This window comes from Tachyglossus aculeatus, chromosome 9 (genome assembly GCF_015852505.1).
Source record: "Tachyglossus aculeatus isolate mTacAcu1 chromosome 9, mTacAcu1.pri, whole genome shotgun sequence".
Taxonomy (NCBI): domain Eukaryota; kingdom Metazoa; phylum Chordata; class Mammalia; order Monotremata; family Tachyglossidae; genus Tachyglossus; species Tachyglossus aculeatus.
In genome coordinates, this window is record NC_052074.1 from 6,796,719 (window position 1) to 6,805,573 (window position 8,855).

The following is an 8,855-nucleotide window of genomic DNA, read 5'->3' on the forward strand; positions in this document are numbered from 1 at the left end:
GATAATAATAATAATAATAGGACACAGTCTTTGTCCCACACAGAGCTCACAGTCTAAAGGGGAAGGAGAACAGGTACTTAATCCCCATTTTACAGATGAGGAAACCAAATCACAAAGAGAGGCAAGTGATTTGCCCAAGATCATATAGCAGGCAAGAGTTGGAGCCAATCAATCAATACATTAATCACTTTCAGCACGTACAGCACTGATCTAAGCCCTTTGGAGAGGAAAATACAAATAAGTATAGATAATCCCTGCCCACAAGGGACCTTACAGATTAGAGTCAGATAATAAAATACATCACTTCTCTGGGCCTCAGTTCCCTCATCTGTAAAATGGGGATGAAGACTGCGGGCCCCACGTGGGACTACCTAATCGCCTTGCAACTTCCCCAGCACTTGGAACAGTGCTTTGCACATAGTAAGCACTCAATAAATGCCATTATCATTGTTATTATCAGAAGCAGCGTGGCTCGGTGGAAAGAGCCCAGCCTTTGGATTCAGAGGTCATGGGTTCAAATCCCAGCTCCACCAACTGTCAGCTGTGGGACTTTGGGCATGCCACTTAACTTCTCTGTGCCTCAGTTACCTCATCTGTAAAAATGGGGATTAAAACTGTGAGCCCCCCATGGGACAACCTGATCACCTTGTAACCTCCCCAGCGCTTAGAACAGTGCTTTGCACAAAGTAAGCACTTAATAAATGCCATCATTATTATTATTACAGATAGATATGTACACAGGTGCAGTCGGATCATGCCTCAGTTACCTCATCCGTAAAATGGGGGATAAAGACGGCTAGCCCTATGTGGGACAGGGACTGAGTCCAACTTGATTGGCTAGTATCCGCCCCAGCACTTACTGCAGTGCCTGGCACATAGTAAGGGATTAACAAATAACATAAAAAAGGAACAGACCCCAAAATCAATAGGTGACACAGAAGGGAGAGCTTTGACAGGGAAGTGAGGGATGAGCTGGGGAAGTGGTCTGTTAGATTGGGAGGAGGAGGAAGTTCCAAGCCACAGGTACGACATGGGCAAGGACCAACCTAAGAATGAGGCTCATGTTGGGGGGGGGGGGGGGTGTAACCAATTAGAAACAATGTCTTACAACCTGGCCATAAATGAATCCCTTCAACTGGGTGAAGGAAGATCGGCTAGAGACTGCAGTGATGAGTGTAACCCAGTCTTAGTTTAGAGAATACCCACTCCTGTCATGTACCCTTCTAAGAGATGTTGGAAAGCAACATTGCCAAGATCCGCCCTTTCCTCTCCATCCATACCGCTACCCTGCTCATTCAAGCTCTCATCCTATCCCGTCTGGACTACTGCATCAGCCTTCTCTCTGATCTCCCAAACTCGTGTCTCTCTCCACTTCAATCCATACTTCATGCTGCTGCCCAGATTATCTTTGTCCAGAAACGCTCTGGGCATATTACTCCCCTCCTCAAAAATCTCCAGTGGCTACCAATCAATCTGCGCATCAGGCAGAAACTCCTCCCCCTGGGCTTCAAGGCTGTCCATCACCTCGCCCCCTACCTCACCTCCCTTCTCTCCTTCTACAGCCCAGCCCGCACCCTCCGCTCCTCCGCCGCTAATCTCCTCACCGTACCTCGTTCTCGCCTGTCCCGCCATCAACCCCCGCCCCACATCATCCCCCGGGCCTGGAATGCCCTCCCTCTGCCCATCTGCCAAGCTAGCTCTCTTCCTCCCTTCAAGGCCCTACTGAGAGCTCACCTCCTCCAGGAGGCCTTCCCACACTGAGCCCCTTCCTTCCTCTCCCCCTCGTCCCCCTCTCCATTCCCATCTTACCTCCTTCCCTTCCCCACAGCACCTGTATATATGTATATGTTTGTACATATTTATTACTCTATTTATTTATTTTACTTGTACATATCTATTCTATTTTGTTAGTATGTTTGGTTTTGTTCTCTGTCTCCCTCTTTTAGACTGTGAGCCCACTGTTGGGTAGGGACTGTCTCTATATGTTGCCAATTTGTACTTCCCAAGCGCTTAGTACAGTGCTCTGCACACAGTAAGCACTCAAATACAATTGATGATGATGAAAGCAGAATTGACAGGATTTGGTGACAGATGAGAGAGACAGAGAGAAGTCAAGGAGAATGTCAATAGCCTTCTCACTTACTCTGTTAGTGTTGGTTTGGAACAAGAAAGCACCAATTTCCCCATTAGCCAAATCAATGATCATATCTGCTTCAAACGCTCTTTTCCTATTTGCCAAGTGCCAGAGTGGGGTTGTTTGAGTAAAAGACAAATCAACACCAATAACGGTATTTATTTCATCTATACGGAATGCAATACACTTTACTACATGTTTGGTACAACTTATGTTCCAAGCCTACAAGGAGCTTATAATCCAATGGAACCCCATTACATGCTGAAGCAGCCCAACAGGTGTAACGTTTGTTCAGTAATTTCTAAAGAGAATTACTCAGAAACTAAAACTATTACCTCTGAGCTTCCCGTGCCTCTCCCACCCTTGCTGTGACTCATGAAAGAGTAGAAAAAGTCGCTTTCTTTTAGAAATTATCGGGTTAAAATTGATGCAATTTACTTCACTAGTGGCAATCAACATCACTTCTCTATTTAGGCTCATTTTGAGAGTTGCCACAACATCTCTTTATGATAGATTGCCTTCCCCTCTGCTCAAGTGTCCCACATCCATTTATGGATTCTAAGTATTGATATGGTATTTTCCCTTCGATTAATTGGTCAAGGCAGGAACTGGATAGTTGGGTCACTGAGAAGAGGAATCCTCTGGTCACAAAGGGAATCTGTTTCAAGGGAGATGGGAATTATTATAGAGTTGGAAATATGACTGCTATAATTGTGTCATGGAAAATTAAGTTATCTGAGGAGAAGGAGGTATGGGAGGAAGCGGAGAGGGAGAAAGGGAAAAAAGGGGGAAGCGAGAGGGGAAACTGCCCCAGTCTTTAGCACTATAAGTCAGTTCTTCAGGAGGATTCTGGGCCTCAAAGTGTCTGTCACTCATTCCTGACAAATCCATCAACATCCACCTGTCTACATGTTTTGTTGTCTGTCTTCCCCTTCTAGACTGTGAGCCCGTTTCTGGGTAGGGACCGTCTCTATATGTTGCCGACTTGCACTTCCCAAGTGCTTAATACAGTGCTCTGCACACAGCAAGGCTCAATAAATACGATTGAATGAGTCAATGCCATTACAGATAGTTTTGCAAGGAGGCACGTGACAAAGTAAATGAGATTTGGAGTTCTGTATGGATGAGACCGGAAGGCAAGACTTCCAGGAAGGTAAGTCTCGGTAAACAAAGAAGTAAACTTAAGTCCGGGTCTCGCTGTTTCTCTGACCTCATTTTTCACTCAGGAACAGACCAATAGTGGAAATAAAGATCCTTGAAGCTTTGATGAGACCATTTGTAGTGAAGAGGCTCCATTTATTTGGCTCTGTTCCTTCCTCCACGAGTGCCTTAATGGATGATGAAGCAATGAGCATTTAGACTCACACAAGTTCTTCATCTCTTTTATCCAATTCTTCTGCCCATCTCCATGTTTGAGTCAGAGATGGCTTATCCTCTTTCCCATCTGGGCAGCTGCACCATCGAGTCTTTGGGCCCTACTTCTTTCTTTTCTCCGAGCTCTTGATCTGAAGAACTCACTTAATCATCATTTCAGGGGTGTCTCAGAACTCTCCTGCACTGAACCTTTTCTGCTCTGATTGGAGACACAAGTAGGTCCTTTACTGGTCCGGCAACAATTTCCAATGAGAAAATTATTGCTGGTACTTCAGAGAAGGCAAGTTTTCAAAATGCACCCCTGACTCTCATCAACTTGTTAGTCTTCACTAAAAAAGCTTCAGCAAAAAAAAAAAAATTACGAATGATTGTTCATGTGCTATACATTAAAAGATTCTTTTTTTCACCCCATTAAAAACTTATCTAGTTCCTCACTTCTCTATACTACTTTGATTCTTGGAGATTTCTGCCCCAGATTCCAGGAGAAGCATGGCCTGTAGAACCCCCATCCATATAAATCCCCCTTTTAAAGTTTAAAAGTTTCAAGATGAGTTACTGAGAAAGAACCTTCCCTCCCTGGCAAAACCTGAGGGGAAAAAAGCAAGCAAGAACTTTGTATTTCCCATCCAGATTCTTCTGATGGTCTAGTGTAAACGTATAGCTTTTATTGTTTTCTATGGTACTTGTTAAGCGCTTATTATGTGCCAGGCACTAGAGTAAATCAGTCAGTGGGATTGACTGAAAACTTACTGTGTGCAGAGCACTGATACAAGAATCAGGTTGGACACATGGAGCACTGTCAAAGTTCATGGGAAGAGGATTTAATCCCCATTTTCCAGTTGAGGGAATTGAGCTGCAGGAAAGTTAAGTGACTTGCCTAAGGTCACGCAACAGACAAGGGACTGAACCAGGGTTAGAATCCAGGTGCTCTCACTAGGCCACACTGCTTCTTGGTCTACAGTGTCTCATTTGGATGGCTGTTGCTCCTTTGGTGGTTGCTTTGAGTAGATAGTAATAAAAATCCGAACCACAATAATATTTTTAAGCTCTTAATATGTGCCAAGCTCTGTGCTAGACTGTACCCAGACTGAGCCCTTTTTCCTCTCCTCCTCATTGCCCCCACCTCTGCCCTACCTCCTCCCCCTCCCCACAGCACTTGTATATTTTTGTATATATTTATTACTCTATTTTACTTGTACATATTTACTACTCTATTAATGATGTGCATATAACTATAATTCTATTTATTCTGATGGGTTTGACACCTGTCTACATGTTTTGTTTTGTTGTCGGTCTCCCCCTTCTAGACTGTGAGCCCGTTATTGGGTAGGAACCATCTCTGTATGGTTGCTGACTTTACTTCCCAAGCTCTTAGTACAGTGTTCTGCACACAGTACGCGCTCAAATACGATTGAATGCTAGGCATTTCATTCATTCGTATTTATTGAGCACGTACTGTGTGTAAAGTTCTGTATTAAGGACTTGGGGGAGTACAGTGTAACAACAGACACATTCCTTGCCAACAAGCTCACAGTCTAGAGCGAGAAACAGACATTAATATAAATTACAAATATGGACATAAGTGCTATGGGGCCGGGACTGGGGGATGAATAAAGGGAGCAAGTCAGAGTGTCGCAGGAGGAAATGGGAGAAGAGAAGAGAAAAGGCGGCTTAGTCAGAGAAGGCCTTTTGGAGCAGTGCGCTACATTCAAGATCAATTTTGACCTTCAATTTTTTCCCCCACTTCCTTTAAATGGTGATAGACACACATTATTGGAAATTTTACTGCTGATAATTTTGAAATGCATTCTTTTCTTTTAAAAATGCAGTCCAGAAAGAGTCTCCTATATGTTCAGAGTTCTTCAGGAATATACAGAGTTCACCTATAGTGCCATAAAACTAATCATATTTATTGAGCACTTAGTGTGTGCAGAGCACTGTACTAAGGGCTAAGGGGTGACAATATAACAGTTGATAGACACATTCCCTGCCCACAGCAAACTTTTAGCCTAGAGGGGGAGAACAATCTAGAAGGAGAGAACTCAGTGCAACATACGTTTACTTATTTCTGGAGGGATATGAACAAAGAGCATCATGGCCTAATGGATAGAGTGTTGGCTTGGGAGTCAGAAGGACCTGGGTTCTAATCCAAATCCACCACACACTTGCTGTGTGACCTTGGGAAAGCACTTCACCTCTCTGTGCCTCAGTTACCTCATTTGTAAGATAAGCAGCGTGGCTCAATGGAAATAGCATGGGCTTGGGAGTCAGAGGTCATGAGTTCAAATCCCAGCTCCGCCAGTTGTCAGCTGTGTGACTTTGGGCAAGTCACTTCACTTCTCTGGGCCTCAGTTACCTCATTGTACAATGGGGATTATGACTGTAAGCCCGCCATGGGACAACCTGATCACTTTGTATCCTAAGAGCTTAGAACAGTGCTTTGCACATAGTAAGCACATAATAGTAATAATGACATTTATTAAGCACTTACTATGTGCAAAGCACTGTTCTAAGTTCTGGGGAGGTTACAAGGTGATCAGGTTGTCCCACGGGGGGCTCACAGTCTTCATCCCCGTTTTACAGATGAGGTAACAGGCACAGAGAAGTTAAGTGACTTGCCCAAAGTCACACAGCTGGGGATTTGAACCCATGACCTCCAACTCCCAAGCCCGTGCTCTTTCCACTGACCCAAGATGCTTCTCTTAAATGCCATCATTATTATTATTATTATTTGTAAAATGAGGATTGAGACTGAGCCCCATGTGGGACAGGAGCTATAGCCAACCTGATTAGCTTGTATCTACTGCAGAGCTCAGTACAGTGCCTGGCACATAGTAAGTGCTTAACAAATATCATTAAAAAAAAACCCCAGAGCCCTGTGGTGAAATTGACAAGTCAAGCCTTCCATTACCAATTCTGTTGGCCAAAGTCTCAAATTGGAAGCGATATAAACTTAAGGGTTGCCAGGACTGAAAGAAAGAAAAATCGAAGGCATGAAAGTTCTGACCTAAGAGCTATTTGAGACAATGCCAGAAAACATTAGGACACAGTAATTAATTTGGCATTCCTTAAACACTTATTGGGTGCAAAACACTACACTAAATCCTCATCATTAGATTAGACATAGATTCTGCAACACAGGCAGGTGACAATCTAGGAGGTAGAGAGAATGGGTACCTTATCCCTATTTCAAAGTTGAAGAAATCGAGGCACAAAAAGTTAAGTGAATTGTCCAAGACCATACTCTAGGCTGGTGACAGAGATGGGATTAGAACCTCCATCTAACTCCCAGTTCCACGCTCTTTCCACTATGCCATTCTTCCTCCCTGAGAACTCTTCTTTAGTTAATAATAATAATAATGATAATAATAATAATAATAATGACATTTATTAAGCACTTACTATGTGCAAGGCACTGTTCTAAGCGCTGAGGAGGTTACAAGGTTGGTCAGGTTGTCCCACATGGGGCTCACAGTCTTAATCCCCATTTTACAGATGAGGTAACAGGCACAGAGGAGTTAAGTGACTGGCCCAAAGTCACACAGCTGACAAGTGTTGGAGCCTGGATTTGAACCCATGACCTCTGACTCCAAAGCCCAGGCTCTTTCCACTGAGCCACGCTGTTTCTCAACAGTTCAGCACCTGTGTAAAGAGCACTATACTAAATGCTTGGGAGACTACAATATAACAGTCTCTGCCCTCAAGGATTTGTTGTGGGCAGGGGATGGGTCAGTTTATTGTTGTAGTGTACTCTCCCAAGCACTTAGCACAGTGCTCTGTACACAATAAGCACTCAATAAATATGATTAAATAAATGAGTTTACAATACAGCTTGCAGTTTACTGGTTGCCAGTTTCTAGCCACAGGTTCTCACATTCATTCACTCGTATTTATTGAGCACTTATTGTGGGCAGAGCACTGTACTAAATGCTTGGGAAGTACAAGTGGGCGACATATAGAGATGGTCCCTACCCAACAACGGGCTCACAGTCTAGAAGGGAGAGACAGACAACAAACATGCCTCTGGTCTTTGAAATATCACCACCTCCATCCAGCTCACACCAACACAACATTCCCTGATCTCTACACAAACACACACAAAACTATCGCTATAACAATATTCATCGTTGTAAGATTTATGACCCGAGAAAGACACCAGATGCCAACCCATGGTGGAAAGGAAACCCTGATGCTTACATTTATATTCCTTTATTTTGATTTTCACTTGTATTTGCCTTTAAACTGACTCCTGCAGCATTTTATCATCATTAGAGGACTGAGAATTCTAGAGTTGCTAGAAGTCAGAGTTTGGTGTGGTGTGTAGTAAGGATATCAGTGACTCACATCCTTTGCTGATGCGTTTATAGGAACGATGGAAACTGTCAGTTTAAAAAACACAAAACTTTATTTTACTACGAATACCCTGTGCTGCAATGGAAAAGTTTTCAGGACCGCAAACAAACTCCAGACTTAGCTAGCCTGAATTTAGGGCCATGCAATTAGTTGTAAAAATCAGATCTTGAATGGCACATGGCAGATTCACTATTAAATAGGAAAAGAAATGGCAAATCTGGTTTATCATCTTCTCATAAATCACTGAGTCGTTTGAGAAAATAGAGGACCGCTGTGTTTCGAACAATAATCATAAAATTAGGAACAAAAGAATCAGAGGGAACAAAGCTTCCCCCCCCCCCCCCCAACACACACTTTTCTCTCTCTTTTTTTAGGATTCTAAATCACACACAAAACATTTGTTCTGCTCCAGCTCTTTGTGAACTAATTGGCTCTCCTGGAGGGACAGGTAATTGTACTTGACTACACAAGCTGTCCCGAAGCTCCCTGGGAAAGCTCCAGTAAGCTTCCAGCGTTAGCAGCCATCAAGGATTTCACAGGTCAGGCATTGGATCGATACAGCTAAAAGCAGCGGGGACTGTAATGTCGACAGCAGGTTTCAGAAACCGCTGCAAGTGACTGTTTGCTCCCCTTCATGCAGAAGCTCAAGACAGCTTAATTAACCCTTGGAAAATACAATTTATCCAGAGGCTCTGAGGGTCCCTACCAGGGCCTTCTTGGTGAACTGATAGCGGAGATACTGGAGCTGGCAGCTCTGAATTCCCCTTTCCCCGTTCGAGGCCCGCTTCGGTTCAGAGGCGAAGAAGACATGACTGCGGGTGGATGGTGGCCTCATCTTGTCCTGAAGAACCCTGCCAAGGGAGGCCAGGGAGGAGGGATTTCGTTAGGAAACATGTGAAATTTCAGTAGGAGCCGGACTCAGTGGGGGCATTGATCACTCACAACCAGGTGAGAGTGTGTGTTAGCGTGTGCGCACTCAGTCAGGTGTATGTGT